The sequence below is a fragment of the Ambystoma mexicanum genome, chromosome 9 (genome assembly GCF_040938575.1).
Source record: "Ambystoma mexicanum isolate Mex_15411 chromosome 9, UKY_AmexF1_1, whole genome shotgun sequence".
NCBI classification, from domain to species: Eukaryota; Metazoa; Chordata; class Amphibia; order Caudata; family Ambystomatidae; genus Ambystoma; species Ambystoma mexicanum.
Window position 1 is genome coordinate 644,287,721 of NC_090931.1, and position 26,352 is coordinate 644,314,072.

Here is a 26,352-nt window from a genome sequence, read left to right on the forward strand (position 1 = left end):
AGCTTCTGCCAATGAAGGAAGGCCAGGATTTGCAAGATCCCTCCCCTGAACATCTCCAAGTGAACAGAGGGAGATACCAGACTCAGAGGACCCGCCCAGCAGCTCCAGAACCAGTATCCAGCCAGCACACAGCGTGCCCGCAAGGTTCTGCCAGCAAGTACCAGAGTCTCTGAACAAAGGACAAGGCTGTTGCCTGTAAGCACTCACCTCAGCTTTGGCCCGTCCGCCTTAAAGGACGACAAGCACTGTGAAGAAGCTAGGAGGAGTGCCACACAAGCATCAACCAGCGTCCATCTTTTAGTGACATTTTCGAGGCAACCGCGACCGGCTGCACCACTGACTGTTGTCATGCTGCAGTCACTAAAGCAGTCCGAGATGCCTCGACCAGCATTTCAGATCCACCAACCAGCAAGAGACAACGATTCTTGACCCTGAGCCGCCATGTATGCCAGCCTGCAGCCATCCAGCCTCACTTGCCGAAACCGTGCAGCACTCAGAATAGAACAGTCACCGCACACGGCTGCTGGGTAGGCCCGGCTTCACGGCACCCAAGTCACTCCAGGTCCCAACCTTGACTACCGGCCTCCCCAGCCATCTTTCTCTCATACCTATGGCACGAAGACACCCAAGGCACTGAAGGATCCCAACTTGGCCGCCTGCATCCCTTGATCACCATCACCCCACCCCCAACTAGACTAGCCCACGACCATTATCCGGGCACATAGCCTTTGCGTGAACCGGCACCGGACCAAGTACACTACCAATGTCCAAGTGGATTAAGATAAATGGATAACATGACGGAAACTAGACGCGTGATATACAGCCCTACATTAGGTGCATCCGGCACCAACCTCTGCCATATCACAATAGCACCACGTGTCCTCCCACAGGTAATCACGATGAAGGTTGCAGCCACACTCGCCACGGATGGCGGAACTAAGCCAATATGCCCTAATCTCCATCCATCCACCTGGCCACTTCTCCCCTTCACCCAACGACGAGTGGTGTCCAGGACACCAAGCGCTGCCACCTTAGGTCCCGCTAGACCCAACTCAGGCAAATTCTCAACCATCCCAACCAAGCACCCTAACATAGGGACCACTGCCGAACAGCACTTCTAGGGTGCACACCAATAGTCTAAGCAGCTCATTACCATATATCCACTATCTTTTATTGACAAATTGTCTAATCCCTACTCTTCACTTCTCTCATTAGAATGCTTATCAGCAACCACAACCTCAGAAACGCTGTGCAACTAGCACAGTAAGTCAATCCAAGACTAAGCTAATGAAGGGCTTCTCATAAGAGCCCCACCTACACCTAGGACACTTGGAACAACTACTCTAACCCTCTCCCTTTTATCCCCCCAACCCTCCATTCTCCCCTTGGTGCACTTCCGCTCTTCTTGTTGTCACCATATACTTCTCATATCTTGTGTACTTGAAAATGGTACTCACCAATTATTAATATATGTGTAATGCATACAAAGTTCACAATGTAATTCATAAATTACCTAATATGTTACTCACCATGTTGTAAACATTATGGTTATGTCACTGCACCTCACTTATATCAATCACTAAACCACACTGGTTACACTCCACATTCTTGCAACCTCGGTTTTGTTGCATTTTGGGCACTAATATTGACTCAAATTCCATATCTTGTCAAATGTGGTATGACTTACAAATACCACAGCCTTGATAAAGACTCTTGTGTGGTCGAAACACGTGTTGGCACCTTGAGTAATAATAAAAGGCTGTAATGAAAACTAGCCAAATAAAATGAGCGATCCTTCATTCTTGGGATCAACACAAAAACATTCAGGTTTTAATAAAACTAGATACGAAGCACCAGTCTCCTTTAATTCTCACCACCAAACCAATTGCTTGCCGAACTGCCTGCCGCCTGATACTTGCAGCTGTTTGCCGTCTTGAACTCTGAAGCAGGAGCTGCAAAGCATCCTGGAACCGACTCAACGCTGGCGAGCATCAGGATCATCTCAAGCACCAGGTACATTGTGGTTCTGTCTCTCTGGTCCTTCTCCGTAGGCCCCTAGTGACATATGAGACCCCTTGCTCCCTTTGGTGCTGAAACCAAATATCGTTCAGACTGATTGCTTTACCAACTACCCTCCTGTCAGGATCCAGAGTGCATCCTTTTCCTTCATGAAACCGTCCTCTGTGTTCCTTTACAGGGTGGGCTGTATTTTGTAGTGTGGTAGAGCTGTCTGTTGTAATAATAATAAAGTAGATCTTTGTATACAACCTTGACTGGACAGTCCCTTTTATCATTGGGTAATAATTGTGTTTTCGTAACCAATGATCCATGACTTTGCAGAGATAATCCTGCCGTTCCATCCAAGTTACCCAAATTGGACAAGGAGGATTATAATTGACTTTTGTTTCCAATCTGTTCTGATCCCTTCTGGTGTACTAGAGGTGTGGGGCTGATGATGGTTTAGAAACCGATATTCTTCCCTGGACCACTGGTGCCCCGGAAGTTGATTTGTCACATTCAGGTTGTCAATCAAGTTACTTTGAATGCCAAATCTGTTGGTTTACAGAAACTCAAGGAACCACTATTAAGTGAAGAGAAATCCAGGGCAAGGGAATTACCCTTTTTAACTGTATCCACCTGGAACTTGTGTTGGAGTTAAACATTTCTTCTTTTGAACATTTGAGCATTTTTCACGGCCAGGTACACTTCCCTTTCACGTTAGAGTTCATGCGAGGGTCAGAACAGTACTTTGGCACAGGACAGATTATTTTGGACACTTGACAAAGGACCGACCCATTTGTTTTGGTAGGGAAAATACCTTTAGAGCAGGGACAGAGGTGTTATCCAAATCCACTTTTGTTTAATAAAAGTCTACGGCCAAAATCATGAACCCACTGTGTCAGAGTTTCATTCCTGAACCCTCCCATCCGCCCTAAGGGATTCTAGTGACATTAAGTCACCCTTTAATATCTTTTAAAGACATCTTCATGAACTTTGTACTGCTGAAATCTTAGCCTGAGCCCCTGTCTAACCCAGACTGCCCTTCACTTTAAATTGTGCTTTATTTGTGCTTTCCCTTGCAGGGGTGGGCCAGTAGTGTTTTTGTTCATTATTTTCATGTTTGTACGTAAAGATCCTATTTACTTGTTTGGCCATTTTTATTTTGCTACCACTGTACTTTTGTTTGTGTTGCACCTGCACCTGTCTTGGAGAGTATTTAGCCTGCCCTCAGCCCCCTTTTTCTAAAAGCTGCGAAGGGCGCATACCTCTGTGTGGGGGGTGTTTAGGGGGCGCATACCCGTCAGGATGTTGCATCACCTGTATGATCGGGATCAACGCTGCATTAGCAGTAGTGTAGGCCTGAGTAGGTCACTACTCACCCTTATAATCCTGCATAGCAGTAGACATGTCATCACGCAAATCTAACCCAAAAAAAGTATGAGATGACATGTAGCGACCGAGGGGACATTTTTCCTACACCGCCACCACACGAAGAAGTTATGCGAACTTTTTCTCCACATCATGCGGGGAAGCCGGCTTTTCACTATTTAAAGAAACATTGGTGGCCAAACTACTCTTCGCCGTCGGGGAAATGGCAAGAGGATCAGCAGGGCTCGCTGGACAGCTCCCGGGCGCTGTCCAGGGCTGAAGGGCTCAAGTCCAAGGGCGAGACCTGACCAGGAGCGAGTGGCTGGCGGAGCAGCCTCTGAGCCGGGACGAGAGCATGTACCCCTCTATGGACTCTGGCCCTGCCTTTAGCGTCCACCGGTTCGTGATATCTCCTTTGCTTTGTGTGCATCCCAGACAGACCTCCCTCTGGCATTTTCTTTTTAATCTCACGTGTTACTGCTCTTGTGTCGCCTTAGTCCCTCTCTCTCGCCATTCCTCCTCTGCAGCCGCTGCCCTTCACCTTGTCCTCCCTTTTCTCTCCCTATCCCGTCCCACTCCCCTGTGCTTCCTGTTTCTATCTCCACTCCTCCTCCCCGCGTCCTTTATCGTGGTTGTCCTTCCACCCGCTCTTTCCTCGCCTACTCTCTTCTTTCTCCGGTTCCCTGCTTTCCCATCAATGACCCTTATCTCTATTCATCCTTGTACCCATCCCTCTCCCCGTGCCTTCCTCTCCTCCTGTTCTTCCGGCCCTTCCTTCTCCCGTCTGCCTCATATCCCCCAACATCTCTCTCTTTATCGCCTAGCGTGCCCTCGTTCCCCCTCTTCCCACACTCTACCCTCCTCCCCCCACCCCTCGACCGCCGTGCCTCTCCCCCTCTCTCCGTGCTTCACCACTTGGCTCCCTGCTGATATAAATAGCTTCATCTTCCCATTTCCTAAATTTCCCGGTGACGTCGGCGCACGTCAGTGTGTAGGTGAAGCTGCTCATGAATGAGATCCCCCGATCCGGCGCTGCGGGCTCCGTATAAAGGCGGCTGGGCTGGAGCGCGAGGCAGTGCGGGAGCACTGGAGGCAGGCGCGAGGACGCGAGGCGGCTCTTCTTCCCCTGACAGGAGGCAGCGCGCGGAGCGGGGCATGGGCAGGAGCGGAGGCGGTGCCGGTGCGTGCACGCACAACAATCAGTGCCACGGTGCCGGAGCACGCACACGGGGTAGATCATGTCCAGGACGCTGCAGAGGCACTCGGATAGGACATGGAGGAGCGGCGCGTGTGCACGAGGCAGCACATGGGCCATGTCATGGGCAGGGGAAGGCAGCAGCACGGGGCAGTGGGTAGCACATGCGGTAGGTCACACACCGGATGCATTGCGTGTACAAGAGACAGCAAATGAGCCGGGGTAGGTAGCACATGCGGTAGGTCAGACACAGGAGGCGGTGCGTGTACACGAGGCAGCACATGGGCCATGTCATGGGCAGGGAAGGCAGCAGCACATGTGGTAGGTCACACAGGAGGCGGTGCGTGTACACGAGGCAGCACATGGGCCGGCGTAGGTAACACATGCGGTAGGTCACACACAGGAAGCGGTGCGTGTACACGAGGCAGCACATGGGCCATGTCATGGGCAGGGAAGGCAGCAGCACGGGGCAGTGGGTAGCACATGCGGTAGGTCACACACAGGATGCGGTGCGTGTACAAGAGACAGAACATGGACCGGTGTAGGTAGCACAAGCAGTAGGTCACATACAGGAGGCGGTGCGTGTGTCATGGGCAGGGAAGGCAGCAGCACGGGGCAGTGGGTAGCACATGCGGTAGGTCACACACAGGATGCGGTGCGTGTACACGAGGTAGCACATGGGCCATGTCATGGGGAAGGGAAGGCAGCAGCACGGGGCAGTAGGTAGCACATGCGGTAGGTCACACACAGGAGGCAGGACAGTGAAGGCACAGGTGCACGAAAGGAGGCAGCACGCGGAGCGGTGCGTATACAGATGGCGGTGCGTGCCCAAGAGGCAGCGCCCGAGGTAGATCATGTATATGGGCATTACAGGAAAGGCACACGCACGGGTCAGGGGGCGGTGCGTGCACATTGGGCACATCATGTACAGGAGCATGCATTGAATAAGGGATACGCGCACAGCGAGGGCAGGAGGCAGCACGAGAAACAGTACGTGTACAGGAGCTGGTGTGTGTACAAGAGGCAACACATTGGGCAGATCATCAGCAGGAAAGGCACACGCACGCCAAGGACAGCAGCACCTGCAGGAGTGCATGTGCAAGAGGGAGTGTACAAGCAGCCGCGAGGCAGTGCGGGGAGCGGAGGGCAGGACAGGCGGCAACACGCAGAGCCGTACGTGTACAGGGGACGGTGCATGTGCAGAACGTGTACAGAAGGCAGTCCGCGGGAGCAGGAGAGGCAGCACAAGGAACAGTGCTGTACAGGAGGCGGCGCAGGGAGGACTGAATGGAGCCCTGCCCCTGGACACGCGACCCTTCTGCCCTGCACAGTGCATGTACCGCAGACAGCACACGGGAGTGCAGCACCGGCCTACGCAAATGCAGAATGCAGCGCCAAGGCAGGGGGCATATGCCCACGAGGTAGCAGCACAGGAGCCCACGAAGGATGCACGAGCATAGGAGGCAGGACAGGATAGCACCGGGACAGGAGGGCGCGCAGAGGGGGCACGTCATCAAAAGACAGCAGGGGGAATCACGGGACAAGATGCAGGACAGGGGAGAGGGAGCAGCACACGCGGCAGAAGTACAGGAGGTAGCACTGGACCTCGCAGCACAGGCAGCGTCATCAAGAAGAGGCAGCAGAGGGGAGACCAGGATCAAGTGGCAGCACAGGAGGGAAGGACCGCGGGTCGAGGTAGCTGGGCGGCGATGGGGAGAGCAAGCAGCGCACGCGGCAAAGGTACAGGAGGTAGCACTGGACCTCGCAGCGCAGGCAGCGTCAGCAAGGAGAAGAGGCAGCAGACGGGGGAACTGCGGGTCAAGAGGCAGCACAGGCGGGAAAGCGGGCCAAGAAGCAGCACAGGGGCGTGGATCAAGAGGCAGCACAGGGAGGAACGCGGGTCAAGAAGCAGCACCGGCGGAGGGGCCGTGGGCCAAGAGGCAGCACAGGCGCTGCAGACAGCAGAGGGCACAGCACTGTCACATGAGCGGGCACGGGAATAGCACGTGTGTGAGCGGTGCGACTAGGCAGCCCCAGTACAGGGAACAGTCCAGGCGTCTGTGGCTAGAAAGATGGCAGCAAACGAGGCAGAACGGGAAACCATAATGGACATGAGCTGTCATTAGTCGAGGACGTACCACGGGAAATAGGGCAACGCCGAGAAAAGAGTAGGCACAGAAGGCAGCACAGGATGCGCACAAGTAGCAGCACTCCGGGAGAAAATAGCACAAGATCAGGAAGCAGCACAGAGCGAGTCCCCAGAAGGAGTGGGTGTGCAGCACAGGAAGCAGCGCTGGACAGGGGTACAAACAAGGCAAGGGGTGGCACCGATCATCGAGAAGCACGGAACTACGCGCTCATACAAATTAGGCAATGTAGGCCTCTCCGAAACAGCACAGCACCTGGCAAGACCCAGCAACAGCAGCAGTAACAGGGGCGACACTGCAGCACAGGAGGCAGCACCTGGCAAGACGCAGCAACAGCAGCAGTAACAGGGGCGACACTGGGCGAGACTGCAGCACAGGAGGCAGCACCTGGCAAGACGCAGCAAGAGGAGCAGTAACAGGGGCGACACTGGGCGAGACTGCAGCACAGGAGGCAGCACCTGGCAAGACGCAGCAAGAGGAGCAGTAACAGGGGCAACACCGGGCGAGACTGCAGCACAGGAGGCAGCACCTGGCAAGACCCAGCAACAGCAGCAGTAACAGGGGCGACACTGGGCGAGACTGCAGCACAGGAGGCAGCACCTGGCAAGACGCAGAAAGAGGAGCAGTAACAGGGGCAACACCGGGCGAGACTGCAGCACAGGAGGCAGCACCTGGCAAGACCCAGCAACAGCAGCAGTAACTGGGGCGACACTGGGCGAGACTGCAGCACAGGAGGCAGCACCTGGCAAGACGCAGCAAGAGGAGCAGTAACAGGGGCAACACCGGGCGAGACTGCAGCACAGGAGGCAGCACCTGGCAAGACCCAGCAACAGCAGCAGTAACTGGGGCGACACTGGGCGAGACTGCAGCACAGGAGGCAGCACCTGGCAAGACGCAGCAAGAGGAGCAGTAACAGGGGCAACACCGGGCGAGACTGCAGCACAGGAGGCAGCACCTGGCAAGACCCAGCAACAGCAGCAGTAACAGGGCCGACACTGGGCGAGACTGCAGCACAGGAGGCAGCACCTGGCAAGACCCAGCAACAGCAGCAGTAACAGGGGCGACACTGGGCGAGACTGCAGCACAGGAGGCAGCACCTGGCAAGACACAGCAACAGCAGCAGTAACAGGGGCGACACTGGGCGAGACTGCAGCACAGGAGGCAGCACCTGGCAAGACGCAGAAAGAGGAGCAGTAACAGGGGCAACACCGGGCGAGACTGCAGCACAGGAGGCAGCACCTGGCAAGACCCAGCAACAGCAGCAGTAACTGGGGCGACACCGGGCGAGACTGCAGCACAGGAGGCAGCACCTGGCAAGACGCAGCAAGAGGAGCAGTAACAGGGGCAACACCGGGCGAGACTGCAGCACAGGAGGCAGCACCTGGCAAGACCCAGCAACAGCAGCAGTAACTGGGGCGACACTGGGCGAGACTGCAGCACAGGAGGCAGCACCTGGCAAGACGCAGCAAGAGGAGCAGTAACCGGGGCAACACCGGGCGAGACTGCAGCACAGGAGGCAGCACCTGGCAAGACCCAGCAACAGCAGCAGTAACAGGGCCGACACTGGGCGAGACTGCAGCACAGGAGGCAGCACCTGGCAAGACGCAGCAAGAGGAGCAGTAACAGGGGCAACACTGGGCGAGACTGCAGCACAGGAGGCAGCACCTGGCAAGACCCAGCAACAGCAGCAGTAACAGGGGCGACACTGGGCGAGACTGCAGCACAGGAGGCAGCACCTGGCAAGACGCAGCAAGAGGAGCAGTAACTGGGGCGACACTGGGCGAGACTGCAGCACAGGAGGCAGCACCTGGCAAGACGCAGAAAGAGGAGCAGTAACAGGGGCAACACCGGGCGAGACTGCAGCACAGGAGGCAGCACCTGGCAAGACGCAGAAAGAGGAGCAGTAACAGGGGCAACACGGGGCGAGACTGCAGCACAGGAAGCAGCACCTGGCCAGGAGGCAGCAACAGAATCAGTAGCAGGGGCTACACTGGACGTGACTGCAGCCCTTGGCAAGACACGGCAACAGGAGCAGAAACAGGGGCGGCACTGGACGAGACTGCAGCACAGGAGGCAGCACCTGGCAAGATGGAGCAACAGGAGCAGTAGCAGGGGCTACACTGGACGAGACTGCAGCACAGGAAGCAGCACCTGGCCAGGAGCAGTAACAGGTGCAACACTGGACGAGACTGCAGCACCTGGCAAGACACAGGAGCAGTGACAGTGGCACCACTGGGTGACACTGCCGCGCTTGGCAAGATGGACGAGCAGTAAAAAGGGCGACACTGGACGAGACTGCACCTGGCAAGATGCAGCAACAGGAGCAGTAGCAGGGGCTACACTGGACGAGACTGCAGCACAGGAAGCAGCACCTGGCCAGGAGCAGTAACAGGTGCTACGCTGGACGAGACTGCAGCACCTGGCAAGACGCAGCAACAGGAGCAGAAACGGGCAACAATGGACGAGACTGCAGCCCCTGGCAAGACACAGGAGCAGTAACGGGCAACAATGGACGAGACTGCAGCACAGGAGGAAGCACCTGGCAAGAAGCAGCAACTGGAGCAGTAACAGGGGCAACACTGGGCGAATATGCAACAGGTAGCACAGGAGGCAGTGCCTGCCAAGAAGCAGTACTAAGAGTAACAGTGGCAACACTGGTTGAGACAGCCGCACAGGGGGTGGTCTATGGGTCAGTGCGGGGCAAGCAACAGCATAGGAGATAGCACAGGAAGCAGCACGTGACATAGCACGAGGGACAGCACCGTACGAGAATGCAGCATGGGGGCAAACAGGAGGATAGAAGTCAGCGCAAGTGGCAGCACACGAAGCAGCACAAAAGACTTCACAAGATGCGGCCCACGAGGCAGCATACGCCCCACCGCAAGAGTGTGGAGACCGAGGCCAGCACGAAAAGCAACACAGGGCAGGAGGCAGCACCGGGAAATGAGGCAGGCAGCACACGAGGGTAACTAGTGCAGTGGCCAGCCCCACACATTGCAGCTGCCACTCTGCAGTGACAATCACACCACACCCACTACCCGAACCACCCCTCACACACTTTTCCTCCAACTAGACCCGTTCCGTAACTACTCCTCACGTCCAATACACTTTTTCTAAAAATGCACAACTCCTGCAACTGGCTTCAACTACACGGGCTGCTCACACCTCCATTGATTAACCTGCTCATTGCAAGTGCCTATTTCCTGCACCCAGTAACCCCCTCCGCCAACCACTCGTGCCCCCGTTACCTCTCTACCCAGCTACTCTTGAGCTGCACCTCTCAAGAAAAGCTCGACTCAACCCCACTTCCAACTGCAGCCCGGCTTAACTATCCCGTGTGTCTACTTCTGCCCACTGTAATTAGGCCTCCTCCGACCACATCTCGCTCCATCTACACAGATCCTCCAACTACACATCTCCCTCTGCTGCAGTCCCCCCTCCCCCCACTACATCTGCCCTCCGAAAACACCACGCCACAACTTGTGCAACTGCACCCACTTCCCCAAGTGCCTTGCCCCTAATACTTCTCCTGAAATGTCGCATCCAAGCATCTCCCTCACTGCAGCACTCCTTAACCACGCCACGCTTCCAACTACAGCCCTTTACAGACACGCAACGTGCCAGTGCACCTTCGACGCTCCACCCATCTCCTGCGACCCAAGCCCAGCTGCATCTGGCCATACTTGACACCGCCGCTACAGCCACTGTTCGTTCGTTCGTTCGTTCGTTCGTTCCATCCATCCATCCATCCATCCATCCATCCATCCATCCATCCATCCATCCATCCATCCATCCATCCATCCATCCATCCATCCATCCATCCATCCATCCATCCATCCATCCATCCATCCATCCATCCATCCATCCATCCATCCATCCATCCATCCATCCATCCATCCATCCATCCATCCATCCATCCATCCATCCATCCATCCAATGGTCCTGTACCTGCCCAGCCACGCCTCCTGGTGGATATGCCCACCCCTTAACCACGCGGAATGGACAGAGCAGCGCTTCCGCCCAGGTAAGTGCTGCATGTTTACCCCGAAGGGGCAGGGGGATTGGCAGAGGGCACAGCACTGGGTAGGCAAGGGTGCTGGTGGAAGTGTGTGTGTGTGTGGGGCGTGGGGGGAGATAACGGACCATCCGCCCTATAGAAAGTCTGCTTACACTCCTCAATTCTTGTAAGAAGCCAGGCGCCGTCTTGTTGCGCACTGCTAGAGGCCCGCGGGCCGGGTTACAGCGCTATACACATGCAACTGGAATGGGCATTCTTAAGAGCGTGGAAGTGGGGGTGGGCTGACCTAGGAAATGGTATCCATCGCATAAGCTGCAGCACATGGTCAATTCACAGAGCATTTTCCTATGGGATGGCACCATTATAGAACGCCTCTGTGACTCAGGTCTAAAGAGTGAACTGCTGTTGCAAAGAATAGAAACTGGAACAGAAGACATTGGTTTTGGGCGTGTTGGCATTTTTTCAAACAAATGTAATTTGGAATTTTACATGAAGAACAAATAAAATAACAATTCTGCTTTATCAATACAAAGTAGATATCAACAACCGCAACAACAACCACATCACACAGACCCGGAAGCACCAGCACACGACAGACTAGGAACTAAATAACACACCAATATGCTCAGCGAAAGGTGTTAACCGAAGCTACCAACAGTACTTTACAGCTCCCTTGCTCTTCTCCAAACTTTGTCCTACTTACACGCCCTAACCTACCAACCCCTCCCCGCCTTTGTTTCAGAACGCCAGGGGACCACTCCGGTGGCGATAGTGTGCGGTGCAAATATCCTTTAACATTAACATCAGCAAAATACTATAGCTAATCTCATTTCTTGTTCATATCACACAATTTTAAATGTGCGTCTCAGCTGCAACCAACCTGCAGTAAAAGAGATGGAGAGGACGCATTGGTCGTAAGAATGCTATGCTCAATCCTGGTCCATCAGCACACTTCAGCACTGGAGTGGGAGGCTGGCAAAGCAGCAGGCAATCCGCTTCCTTGGAGTGACAACAATCAGAACCAGTGTTTGTCTGCTATTCCGCAAAAGTCGATGGTCTTTCTGTTCACTGCTGGAGTTTAGCACTTAATTTGGCCGCATCCTCCAGTCCTGGCCTAAACGCCTCGGTATCAAGTGAAAATGTAGTTTTTTAAAAGTCAGGGAAAAAAAGACAGATTTAGAAAGACCGCTCTGTGAACGCAGAGCAGTCTTTCTAAATCAAACTGCCATGCCTCTGCCGCACACAGGTGGGTAAAGCCGGCGGGAGAGGGTGGGCACGGGACGTCCGGGATAGGATATTTTGGCATTTTAAAGGCCACACAAAAACGGACGAAAAAAACCAAACAGTCTTATCAGGCTTTAAAATGCAGAAATATCACATAGAACCAAACTCCTCTTCTCACCACCTCTGGTTGTGTTCATGCAACTTCTCCCGGCGCACCTCACCTGCTCTGGCTTCCCCGGCTTGCTCTCTTCCTCGCTTGGCCTGTACATTCTCAACCGTGTCCAGATAGAAAGAGAACCTGCAAACCTTTTATTTGTCTACTTTAGGGGGGCATTGTGTAGTAATTTAGTTTGATCACAGAGCGACAAATGTGGTCGCTTTCAAGAAACATTGTATGTGCCGTGCATTGGCAGTATGCATGCTTTTCTCACTGTGTGATCATGATACTCTGCTACTCTTTGGGTGCCAATAGTGTTATTGACTGCAGTTATCGGCTATAATAGCTTTCACCTGCCATTGGGCCTCCGTGTTCCGGCCTGTTTACTCTAGTCCTGTGTAACTAAGTACTGGGATGGCCCGCAAACCCTACTGAGTTGCCACTCATCTGCCACTGGTATGGCCTCTTGGGTAATAGGGCTAGATCAGACCATGCGTTACATCAATTGACCAATCAGAACGCTTGGCAGGATGGCTTTTACAGACCTAGACCTATCCTGTGCACACCTCCGGGTCACATGATGTAAGGCTGCTCCACCTGCCATTCAGAATCTCTCTCCGACAGTTTCCACTGCTGCTTATTGTAGCTAATTGCCAGCTACCTCTTATGTCACACCACGCAACCCGTGAACGAACGTTGGCTAGCTATTGCATCAGGTTCCCTGCCTAACAGCCCAATTAAATACATCAGGCATCACACGGCAATCTCGCAGCAATTCCATCACCAGACTGGAAACTAGACTGCCGTGAAGAGTAGGAAACAATCTTTTTCATGCTACACTCTGGTCCTCAGGAACTCCATCCCGGTAGCAATCCGTACTGCTCCAAGTCTCCTTCAGTTTAGGAGAGAACTTAATACCTGGCACATTGCTGTAAACTAGATTCTGGCTATTTTGTGCACACCCCATCTCTATAGTCTACTATGATAATTATTACTATTAGCACCCGGCACACGGGTGGCAGCCAATCAGGAGGCAACGAACGCAGGCTGAATCTCCAGATGTAAGCTCACGTTCCAAGCTGCCTGATGGCTGCTTCCCTGCCTGCACCTTCCCCCCACACCATCCCTCCCCTTTTTTCCTATTTGCTCCCCTCCCCACTTACCCGATTGCGACCGATGCCGCCGCTTCCGGTCCGTTGTGGCTGCCATGAAGGGGGGCTCCGTATAGAGCCCCACCTTCCAAATCCATGGCTGCCATCCTACTGAAGTATTTTGTTTCAATGAAAGGTATGCCACGAGGAGTCCCGTTCATTGAATCAAAATACAATGCTCTCAGCACGCCGGGTTGCAGGATTGGCAACCAAGGGTGCTAATAGCGTTAAGACCCTGTCCGGCCTACCGGATCAGGCGTTATCGGCCCGGGGACCCTCGTTAAACGCCCTTGCTACTCTCGTGCCTTTAACTTGGCCCGGGCCAATAACACTCGATCCGGCCTGCCAGATCGTCTTAACACTAAAATGTTTAGCTCTATGGCCTGTACAATGCACACTGCTCACGAGCTAGGTTTGCGTTATGAATATAGATAACAAAATATAATAAAAAGTCATCTGTGGGAGTTTACTACATACTCCAAGCATGCTCTTATAGAATTGCTGAACATTATACAGTACGCTTTCATAGAATACTTCAGAACTTTGCCCTTGTTAGGGGCCCTGCTCTCATGGACCTCTAATGCAGGCGCCAGTCCATTATCTAAGGAGGGAGAAGCATACAATGTTCATTATCGATAGGAAACACGTGCAAACTTAATGCAATAGAGACACGGGTGGAAATAAAAAAGCTAGGCTGGGTGAAGGGGATGAGCACGTGATCTGGAAGAAGATAGTCTTCTGGAAAGGAATGAGAGGGGACATGATGGCACTGTGGTAGTGTACAGCTAAATCAATAAAGAGGAACTTCGAGGCATCACACCCTTCTACAGGAGCCATGACTTAACACTGGTAAAGCATACTTTCAAGTTGCACGTTATCTCAAATGTTGTGACCATAACAGCGATTAAGCCCTGAAGTAGCCTCCCAAGCCAAGTGGTTAGAATTCACATATAAAAGTCTTTCGGATGAAAGTGTGAATATGGGTGTGCTCCCTTGGAGTACCTCTGTGCCTTGAATGCCCTTGTTGTGCTACCTGTACCGCCCTTAAACCCAAATAATACACTTTCTGGACACCGAGCACCATTTGAGGGTCATAGGCGGCTAGGTAAACCCAGCACGGGATGGGTGAATGCCAGAGTATAGCTGGGGCGTGTGTACCCCTTGCTATTGTTTGAATATGTGTGCATTTGACAGCTCTGTAAAACGAACCTCCTTGAGGTGCTTCCTGCCTTGGAATGGTGAGTGCACAGACTATTAAGGCGAATTTAGTTTTTTTCTGCACACATGGTTGGAGCGGATTTCAGGCGTTTCACTTGGTCACTCCAGCATGAAAGGGTCTTACCATGCGTGCATTTGCGGTTGAGATATGCGGGGCATTTTGAAGGCGATTCAGGCACTGGAAAGGTGCTAGCAGTGGGATATCCCGGTCGAGAGCGACAGTCCCAGAACTTCTTCACGGCTATCTGTCTTGCTGCGGGTTTTAACCCTGCGACACGTAAGAGTTTGCATCTAGGCAGCTCGGTTTGGACTAAATTGGCATACTACATAGTCGAGTTGATGGTAGTTTCCACTGCTACCGATAGATCATCCTGCAGGGAGATGCAAGGCAGGACATGTTGGGTGGACAGTGCTGTGCCCATTGATCAGGGTGGCTACTGGGGAAGGAGGGCTGTTGTGACTGCCCTAGGATAAGGGGTGGATGGGAGGGTAGTAATGCACTTGAATCATTGAGAAACCGGCTCCCTTCAGTTTTGAGGTTCCGCTGGGACATCTATAACCTTAGGAGTTTGCTGCGACAGGACTGTCTTTGTGGAATTACTGGGACGTGTGCTTCCTTGGGTTTTTGGTAGAGCATGCATTACCTTGCAGGCAGTGCTGGGACATGCATTTCCTTAGAACTTTACTGGGATAGGACTTTTTTGTGGGACTACTGGGACGTCTGTTCCTTTGGGGGATTGGCAGAGCATGCATTACCGTGGGATATCTGTGACAGCTGTGTTTGAGGTAGTGCTGGAATATGTATAAGCTTACAGGTTTGCCAAAACAGGCAGTTCTCTGTGGGATTACCGGGACATGCGCTTCTTTGGGTACTGGTACAGCATGTGTTACTCTGGGGTATTCTTGGCAGCTGTGTTTGAGATAGTGTGAAGACATGTCATAACTCCCGATAGACCTTGCAGGACCTTATAAAGACTCCCTGGCCATAATTAATTAACCTAGTAGCAAACAAAACGAAATTCCATGACAGGCTCAATTTTGACACCTTTTAACCCTGAACTTAATGATGCAGACTTTTATCAGTCTAACATGTCAGTTCTACAGAATAATCGTGACATGGCTGCACCCCAAAAAAAAACCTACAAAATCCACACCCCAAAAAAAGCAGCCTATGGCATTCTGACTCGTTAAAGAATCTGAAGAAAGAATACTGCAACACGGAAAAGATGGCTCAAGTCTAGTGATCCCAACGATTACCAGATTGCTGAAAAAGGAATCCCTCAGCTAAATCTCGGTTTCCTCAAAACCAAATTGATCTTGCTAAAAATAGACAGAAATAACCTTTGCAGAGGTTAAGACCGTAGCCACACTGAGTTATATCTCATCCAGTTTACCCCTTCGCCTAAATTGACGAATTATTTTTACAATAAAGTACATTCTATTCGTCAGAATATGGACTCCCAGCTCTCAAACTCCCCACTAGATACTGATGCTCTTAAATCTTCATTACCAGCATCTCCTAACTTTACGCTCAAGGCAGTTGCTCCAGAGGAAATTGGAGCACTGATTTCTAAATGAAAGCCCACTAATCACAGATATGGTCCAATTCCAGCTTGCCTCGACCAACAGCATGCCCCCTTACTGAGTGCTTTATCACTGCCTTTGTTAATGTCTCTCTGGACCAGGGTTGTTGCCCCTTGATCTAAAAGAATTCTATGCAACTCCCTTATTAAAAAAAAAAAAACCTTCCTTGGACCACAGCCCGCTTTCCAACTACAGAGCGAATGCGGATCTGGTTTGGCCTTCCAAGATTCTTGAAAAATAGTGACGGTGCAGCTTTAGAACGTTTTGGAAGAACATGTCATCCTCAATATCTATCAATCTGGCTTTTAGTGACGGTGCAGCTTTAGAACTTTTTGGAAGAACATGTCATCCTCAATATCTATCAATCTGGCTTTTAGTGACGGTGCAGCTTTAGAACTTTTTGGAAGAACAGGTCATCCTCAATATCTATCAGTCTGGCTTTAGGCCTGGTCATGGCACCAAAACCACCATTGTGGCCGTCTGGGATGATGTGCTCAGGGCGGCTGATAAGGGGGACCTGCTGGTTATGCTTGGCCTATCTGCAGCGTTTGGCACACTTGATTTTGACATCCTCATTTCCAGACAGTCCGAGGTGGCCCTGGTATCAAAGGAACCTCTGAAATGGATTTCCTCTTTTTTATCCAGTCGGACCCAACAAGTCAAAATGGAATCTTATTACTCTGACTCTCTTCCTGTACTCTGGAGTTCCACAGAGGTCCTCTCTTCCCCCGTGTTGTTCAACATCTGTATTCGGCCACTCTCTGAATCGTACTTAAGCTTTCATTCCTATGCAGACGATGCACACATTTTTCTCAGGCTTAAATCCCAGCCGGAAGTCATCAATCAAGTGTTAGCCTGCGCCCCCAAAAATAAACAAATAAATCAAAAGCTGGGTGCGTGAAAACAAAACAGACTCCAACTTAACCCTTCTTGTATTTTGCCAGAAAAAAAACCTGGCTAATCGATTTACATTCCTCTGTATCCTTTCTAGCTCTTTTTGAAGTGCCAACCACCTTTTCTGCTAAAGTAAAACATCTGGGATTCCTCTGGCGGGCGAATCTAAGCTGCAATTTGCACAAAGTGAAGTTGTCAAACAGACCGACTACCAAACCTCTGAGACCTGTTTTACCCTTGCTTGCTGAATCATACTGTCTAGCTGTTGTTGGAACTACTGTTATAAATTCCAGATTCGACCACAGTAATGGCTTGATATGATAGGATATGGCATTTATAACGCAGCTGCACACAAGGGTAGGCGCCTCAAGACCAGGGAGGGAAGACATAGGGAGGACAAGACAAACGATCCTACTAGGCCTTGCGCCATTCGGATTGTGCAAGTGTGACAAAGGAAATGCAAGGGGAAGGAGAAGGGGAAGTGCAAGAGAGAGGAAGGGGGAAGTGCCATCAGGAAGGGGGAAGTGCAGCCAGGGCAGCACGGCTGTAGGTAATGCAGGAGGCAGGGGGGCTGTAGGAGTTACAGTTACAGCCCCTAAGTGCGCGGTAGGCCAGGAATCAGTGCAAGAAGACTGGTCGTGGAGTAGCCTTGTACCCAGTGAGACTCTGAGGGAACCAAGCAACCAGTCGGTCCAGCAGACAGGTAAGTTAGCAAAGGAGTGAGAGAGAGAAGGCAGAGGAGAAATGGAGGGTCTTGAGCTGCTTCCGAAGCTTCAGGTTGTCCTGCTGAAGTCTGAGAGGGGCAGGGAGGCCGTTTCAGAGGGAGGCACCCACAGAGGAGAGAGATCTACCCCCCACTCTCTGCCTGGAGAAGTGCCTTATTCAGAGTTGGAGGTAGCTGAGCAAAGGGCTCTACAAGGAAGGCATTTCGGAAGAGAGTATTGGATGTAGTGCGGGCCCCAGCCCCAGCAAGACTTGTGGACGATGCAGAGGGTCTTGAAATTGATCCTTGCAGCCACCGGGAGCCAGTGGAGAGATTTCAGGACTGGAGAGATACAGCCCCTGGGCTTAAGGCCAAGGATTAGTCTTGCCTTGAAGTATTCCAATTGGTCAGCTACACAGTCTAGTTGCCCAAAATGCAACAGTAAGACTTAACAATCTGCCTCGATTTCATTGTTTCGCAGGAACTTTCATTGGCTCCCAATTCAACAGAGGATTATTTTTAAGATCCTCTGTTTAATCTTCAAGTGTATTCACAGCAATGCCCCCAGTTACCTTACCTCAAACATCTTGCTCCACTGCCCATCCCATTTCACTTCGCTACGCTGACAAACGCTTTCTGAAAATTCCTCTCTCTCGCTTTGTACATAGCAGAGAAAGATGCTTTTCTATCGGCGGTCCTTGGGCTTGGAATTCATTGCCCTTCGATCTTCGAAAACGTAACCCCATGTCCCTATTTAGGAAAAAGCTAAAAACGTACCCTTTTTAAAAATGATTTCTTCTTTTGAATTATTAGATCTTTATTCGGACTGTACCCTGTGTAACATGTGCCTAGATGCAGTTTCTGCTAGGTTCCATTTGCATACGCGTATTACAAATTCACAAATCAAAATGTAGTGCCATAGACGTTTGCCAGGGCAGGACTTTCTTTGAATTATTTCTGGGACGTGTGCTTCTTTGGGTTACTGGTAGAGCATGCATTACATTGGGGGATTTGTGCTAGCTGTGTTTGAATTAGTGCTGGGACAAGAGCATGTGTCCTCCTTTCTAGCTTTTGGCTTCACTTTCTGTCTGGAATTTTACTGCCAGTGGCCACCTTGGATTGGTTACATCACTTCCTAAGGCCATCTTTGATCAACCCCATCTCCAGCCAAAGGCTACAAGAGGCTCCTCTGGGAACACCAATACGGAAGAAATCACTTCATCCCAGCAACACCAGGGACAATATCAGAGACCAACCACTGATGGACCAGGTGATCAAGTGACAAGCGTGTGTCATCCCTTCTGAACTTCCTAGAGGCGTCCATCCAGGGGCACCCCAGTTAAGAGCGGAACCGTGAAAAGTGAAGACCAGCCTCTTGGCATTTCTCCGTATTGCACCCGTGAGTACATCAAGCTTCCTAATTACTTTACTGTCTTCTCCACACTATGCTACTCCCCTATAATGCATTAATTTCTGCTCCTCCTGCTGCTTCTCCTACTCATTTTCCCTATGCTTTCTCCAATCACCCTACAACCTTCTCCTTTCCTATCCCCATTATAAAACTCACAGCTCAAAACTCCCACTACTCCATCTCTCTTCCACCTCCTTTAAAAAAAAGCAGACAAGCTAACCATACCTCCTCTAACACCTATTCACCTTGCCTTCCATTCCTCTGGGATTCAACTTCTCTACTCTTACTTACCTCATCAACTGAACATTGCACACTGGAACGCTCAGTCTGTATGCAACAAAATGTCCTTTATTACTGACTACTTTCACTCCATCTCTCCTCCCTTAGACCTTCTTGCTATCAACAAACTATGGATTTCTTCATCTGACACTGACCCTCTGCTGGCCCTACATGACTCCAAACTATCCTTTATTCACTCTCTTTGACTGAATGGCATAGGCAGCCACATACTCTCTTCCTGCCTCAATGCCTCACAAATCTCTAATGCCATGTCTTCTCCTACCACTTTTGAATTCATCATCTCTATTGTTGCTCTGCCTCACTCGATTCACATCACATCTATCGCCCTCCTGGTCCCACTGCACCATTCATTGATGATCTTGGGCAACTACTTGATTCTCTTTCCACCAAACATCACCTCATTCTCTTAGGTGAACTTCTCTCTCCAACCACTTCTCAGAAATCTGAATTCAGTCGTTTCTTAGTGACCACACTCTCCACTATATCCATGACCTACCCACACCGAGGGGGTAACTCTTTGGATCTCTTATTCATCTCCACCTCTCTCTCAGCCACTAATACTACTGTCACACCATCCATGTCTGATCACTAAATTGTTTCCACCACCATCTCCTTACTACCCTCTGACCTTTCCTCACCACTTGCTTCACCTATTACTAAAAGGAAAGTTAAACCACCTGCCATTCTCCTTTCTCTGCGACCTACAGTTCTCACTCTCCTTCTTCACACCCAATGACTCTTGCGGCAACACTGCCTTTTCAAGCTTCCAATCACTATTATATGACTCATTGTCCTCAACCATAGATCACCTCATTCCTAAGCTCTCTCCGCAGACATGCGCCAGCTGCTGGAAAAATGGAAGCGTACCCACGCACATGAGAACCAGCAACTTTACCCTGAACTCTCTCAAGTCCACTCTCGATAAGCAAAAAGGGAATTCTACCAAACCCTCATTGACTCTCACTCCAACCATCCTCGCGGATACAGGGCTCCCGAAACTCACTCCTCCCAAGTCTATGACTATCAACTCCACTCTCATAGCTAATGGCCTAGCTGAATACTTTGCTGCACAATTAGAGACTCTCTCCTGACCTGCCTCATTCGCTCCTCCTACATTTTACACTTCACCTACTCTACCATCATCCTCTGCCTCTATCTCCCACTTTAGTCACACTAATACTGACAAAGTGCTCTCTCTACTGATGAAGGTTGACCCCTCTTGAGCTGCATCAGACCCTCTTGTTCCTCAGCAAGCCAAGCCTATTGCCCTTCTCACGTCACTGAACTCTTCAACCTGTCCTTCAACTCTGCTTGCTTTCCCTCCGTTTTCAAAACAGCTGCGGTCACCCATCTCCTAAAAATGCAAGGGGCTGACCCGAACATACTGGCTAACTTTCACCACGTGTCTTAAGCCTTCTTGTATTCTCATCTCTGCCTCCTCGACTAACCTTGTGGCTCCTCGCCCTTCCTGTGCATCCTCTCGCTTCCGCTCTTTTTTTCTTTTTGCTCCAATTGCATGTATTCTCTTCCCAGACATCCGAGAAACAGTCCACATGGATTTGTACAAAGCAATTTAAAAGCCTACCTCCTCGCTTTCAAGTTACCCTCTTAACCACCTGTCATCTGCCTGCTCGCTAACATTTTCCCCCTCGCCTCCAACCTGCCTCTTTCCCTCACTTCCTCTGCCTCCATTGTAGCACTTCACCCATTGGGGACACATCCCAAGGACAGCTGGCTGTACTGTCTACCTGCACTTAAAAATGTCCAATGTAGGTTGTCCTTAATATATGTATGTCCACTTATATATTGTCCCTGGTGACTGTTCCATTTACTTCCCTCCACAATCTGGTCAGAATGTCCCTCAAACTCACCCCATTGAAAGAAGCTCACTGCGTCCCAGTCAAATCTGATTTATCTATTGTAGGTTCTTTTGCGATCAAAACAGCATTGTTCCCCCTGTATATGAATAAATAAATAAAAATACATGTATTACCTAAGAACTTCGCTAGGACAGGACTTCCTTTGTACAATTACCGGGATGTGCGTTTCTTTGAGGTGCTAGAAGAGCATGCATTACTTGGGGTATTTGTGTTAGCTGCAGCCCAGCTGCTACTTTTACTCCCTAAAAATGGGCGTATACACTCAAAAAATAATAGTTAGTAAAAATACTCCCAACAGAAAACATACACATTGGAAATTGCTCCTCAGCTTTCAGTCACACAGGTCCATTAATATGTTTCGAACTGTAGCATGCGCAGCACACAGGAACAAAAGACTATTATTACTTCCTGATCCGAAGAGGTACACATATATCTCTTTATGGGTTTAATAACAAGGTGCAAAGAAAAATGTATTACAAAAACATTTCTGTTCATTATTTAAAACATATCTTGATCCACATATAAAATAATCCCATTGGGAACGGGACTTACATTTGTACTCCCTGAAAAATAATTTTACTCTGACTTTTTTAAAAATAGGGTGTAAAATACTCTCACTTCAGAAATCTTATCTAGAGCACGGGATAGCTATATTTGAGGTCGTTCTGGGACATGCATTAGCTTAGAAGTTTGCTAGGACAGGACTATCTTTGTGGGAATACTGGGGTGCGTGCTTATTTGGGGGATTGGTTGATCATGCATTACTTTGGGGTATTCGTGGTAGCTGTGTTTGGGGTAGTGCCGGGACATGCATTTCCTTCGACGTTTGCTGTGGCAGGACGTTTTGTGGGGTTACTGGGAAGTGTGTTTCTCTTTGGGGTATTGGTATTCGTAGTAGCTGTGTTTGGGGTAGTGCTGGGCATGTATTATCTTAGAAATGTGCTGGTGCTTCTTTGGGGTGATGGTAGGGCATGCATTACTCTGGGGTATTGGTGGCAGTTGAGTTTGAGATAGCGCTGGGGCGTGTCTTAGCTTAGAAGTTTTCTAGACGGGACTTCCTTTGTGGCATTACTCGCATGCAGGTTTGTTTGAGGTATTAGTTGAACATAAATTACTTTTTCTTTGGGGTATTTGTGGAATTTTTCTTGTTTGAGGTAGTGCTGTGATGTGCATTACTTTAGAGGTTTCTTTTTTTTGCGGCATTGGTTGCACAAGTGTTTGAGGTTATTGAGACAACGTTTGTTGGATCATTGATGGCAGTTGTGTTATTTCTGATGTTGTTGGGGAGTGCGATTGTCTGCAGTATTCTAGTTGAGGAGTGCCTTTCTTTGGAGCTATTGAGGAAGCATACTTCCTAGTGAAATTGCTGGCACCTGCGTTCTTTGGGGCACTGTTGTAAAGTCGTTGTTGAGATATTGCGCTTCTTGGACTTTGTTGAAAAAGTGTTGCTGGAAATGATTTTACTTGGGGTGTTGCACAGATGTGTGTTTCTTTAGGCCAGGGTATTACAAGATGGCATGTTCGTTTAGGGCTACTCCTGTCCTGCCATGTGTGGTAGGTACTTTGAGGGTGTTGCCAAGATGTTTGCTTCTTTGGGCGCATGATTCTCTAGGTAATTACTCTGACATGCATTTTTTTTATTTGCATGTCTTATATAATACAAAAGAACCACTGCCATCCCCCTCATCCCCCCCAAACCTCCTTTAACCCCCGCCCGTTACCCCCTCCCCGCCCTTGCCCATTTTGACAAACAACCACATCATTAATGCCGAATGTACAACCAACAACTCTGCTTCCGTTTTTGCCAATGACTCAAGCAATGCCTAATATGCGCAGTTTCTGCAGACAGTACAAAACATTATAGTCCTTATGTAAAAGGTTTAGCACTTCTTTCCATTCCCCGGAGAATGCGTTGTGGTCCCCATGTACTGAGTATGTCATCCATTCCCACTGCTAAAAAGTTCCACACTTTAGTGAACCAATCCGAAATGTGAGGGGGTTCTTTCGTATTCCATTTTGAGCGATCGCTAACAGGGCCACCAATTGAAGCATTGCATATGCCTTCAGTGTAGCTTTCGGGTGTTGTCTGAAGTCCTCATCCATTAACATTAAAAAGGCACATGCGCTGCGATTTTGCCTTTTGCCGGGTAAACATTTATATCATATGTTTATTCACAGCTTTCCAATACTGAGTCAACACTGGGCAACTCCACCATACGTGTTTTCGATTGCCCCACCCCTCCACAATCCCTCCAACGTTTGACCAATAATGATCGTTTCATTTGACCCAAACGAGCTGGGGTGTAGTGCCATGTAACGATTATTTTGTACCAGAATTCTCTGATCTGTAATGATCTGGTGAGTTTGGGAATTGTTTTCCACAGGTTTACCCATTGTAAGTCTGTAATCTCTTCCCTCGGGGTCGTTTGCAGCGTTGTCTGTAATTAGATGTCCCTTTACCGTCTTCCTCCCACATCAATTTATACAAATTCGAAAAAAGGGTTTTATCCCCCAGGTCTGATGTTACATAGTTTTCTAGGGGTGTTAATTCTAAGTGTTAATTCTGTTACTGTTGCGGCCTGAACCGGTGGGGCGAGAATCCAGTGCCTCACTTAAAAGTATTAAAATCTTGAATTTTCAGATAAGCCCAGTTCTAACTTACATTGAATAAATGGTTTAACCTCTTCCCCCTGAAACATGTCCTTTTACACAGCCTGCCTGTTTACATTCCTTAAATGCGTTAGGCTCTAGGCCTGGAGTAAATTGGGGATTAAAGAATATGCAGGGAAGTGGAGAGGGATAGGTTGTCCATTTATACTTTTTCACTGCTACATTTCATATCTCCTCTGTGACGCCTGTGATATCGCTCACGTGTATGTTAGCAGGGCAGTCTTTTCGGGAGCAAAAGTGCTTTGCAGAGTCTGGGTCTCCCCACTGCCTGTTCCATTTGTATCCATCTTTTCTCCGATTCACCCTTATACCATTCTTTGATCACCCTTATTTGGGCTGCACGATACTATTTTAAGAAGTTTGGAAGTCCCATCCCACCCCTCTTCGTTGGAAGCATTAGTGTACTTGGTGTGACTCTCTGGGTTTTGATCTGAAAATTGAATGCAGATATAAATCTATGTATTTTGTGAAGAAAACGATATGGATACCCTACCCGGTAATGCTTGGAAGACGTATAATGCTTTAGGGAGAGTGGCCATTTTTATTGAGTTTATTCTACCCAGCCATGCGATGGTAAGGTGATACCATCTCTTTACCTGTTCTCCTATCCCCTGTAACAATTTGGGATAGTTACCTAAGTAAACACTTTTATTTGTGGAAGTTATTATCACCCCAAGTAGTTTGATACTCGTCTGCGCCCATCCTAGCTGCGTTAGTTCCTGTAGGTCTCGCATTTCCCCTGGTGGCAAGGATAAGTTTACGATCTCGGATTTAGTTACATTAATCTTTAATCCTGCCACCTTGCCAAAGTTCTCTAGTTCAAGGGTAGCCGTCTGCAATGAGTTAATTCTGTCTGTTACCATAAGTAACATATCATTGGCATATGCCAGGATTTTGTGGGAAATGCCGCCGAAATGTATCCCCTTTATATCCTTTGTCTGTCAAAACTTTTTCAGTAATGGTTCTAAATGAAGTGCATATAACAGTGGTGACCGTGGACAACCTTGCTTGGTTCCCCGTTGCAAATAAGGGGGGATATTTGGCTGTTTATTGATAGCCGTGCAGTTGGGTTATTATAATTAGCTTTTATCATGTGAATGAATTTCGGTCCGAATCCCATCATACTTAAAAGTTAAAAATAGAAATGATCATTCCACACAGTCAAAAGCCTTTTTCGCATTTTTGGAGACCAATACTGCTGGGGTCTGTTTTTTTCCACTTTCTCCCAGATGTGACACACTCTTCTGATGTTGTCATGTGTTTGCCTATGTTTTTATAAAACCTGTTTGGTTTGGGTGAATAAGAAAAGGCATACATTCCACTATGCAGTTAGACAAGATCTTGGTAAAAAAAAAATTGCAACTAAATTTATTAGGCGATAAGATCCACAATTAGTTAAATCTTTGCCGGGTTTTGGGAAAATAATTATTTTCGATTCGTCCATGGAAGGGGAAATGTGGCCTGTGTCTATGAAGGAGTTATAAAATTTGGTCAGCATAGGGGCTAATATGCAGCTAAATGTTTTGTAAAACCTAGGCGGAAAACCATCTATGTCTGAGGATTTGTTCATGGGAAGATCCCGGATAACGCAGAGTACCTCATCTTGAGTGATAGGTGCTTCTAATACCAGACTGTCTGTCAACGTCAGTTGAGGAAGAATAACAGACGTTGGTATTCTTTTTGCATCTGGGGGTTCTATCTGGGGCTTCTGACTGGTATAGATTAGAATAGAAGGAGTACAATTGTTGGAGGATATTGGTAGTTTCAGAAGTGAACTCCCCCCAGAGGGCAGTTTAATCTGTTGAATAATCCTTGATGCTGCTCTCTGGCAAAGCTTACTTGCTAAAAGACAGTCCGTTTTATTGGCTTTTATATAGTATGTGTTTTAAGAAAAGGAGGGCTTTTTTGGCTCTCTTAGTTATATGCAGGTTTAATTTACCTGTCACAGCACTAAACTCCTTCTGAATCTGTGGGCACAAATCGTCTCAATTTTCTTTAAAATGTGCACTAGTTCTCCCTCTAGTTCAAGTTCTAAAGCTATGCTCGGCTGCTATAAGAAACCCTCACAGTGTAGCCTTGAAGGTATCTCAGATGGTGTTCATTGAACTCTCACCCTCCTGGTTTACAGGGGCGTCATTTGGCGGTTGCCTGTGGTCTCCCTTGCTACCCCTATAAAAAAGAAAGTTTCTTTATTTTGTCTTTTAAATGGAAGCTCCTGGGCTGTGGCCAAAGCCATGTGGCTCTATGTATCTGGAGTGACAGGCTTTCTTGTTCAGGCCTCTTAAGAAAATACAGAGGGTTCCACAAGTGTAACACTTTGAGCAGTGACCCTAAATAACAAAGAATGGGAATAACAAATATTCTTTCTGGAATTCTATACAATAATTGGTTGACTCATTAAAGGTTTATTTTGGGCACACTGAGTCACTGA

The 26,352-nt window shown here is 49.3% G+C and overlaps 2 long non-coding RNA genes across 4 annotated transcripts in view; one reads left to right on the forward strand and one right to left on the reverse strand.

Annotated features, from left to right (window-relative positions):
• The window catches only part of LOC138488418 (uncharacterized), a 204,411-nt gene that overhangs the window by 108,981 nt on the left and 69,078 nt on the right, over nt 1–26,352 (reverse strand). The window lies entirely within an intron of this gene.
• The window catches only part of LOC138488417 (uncharacterized), a 188,188-nt gene continuing 166,292 nt past the window's right edge, over nt 4,457–26,352 (forward strand). The window contains exons 1-2 of one of the 3 annotated variants that reach the window (XR_011274659.1): nt 4,457–10,735; nt 18,767–19,059. This is a non-coding gene — a long non-coding RNA (uncharacterized lncRNA). Of the gene's footprint in view, nt 10,736–10,802; nt 19,060–26,352 lie in introns of those variants that run through there. The other 2 variants (XR_011274660.1, XR_011274658.1) reach the window with 2 other exon arrangements.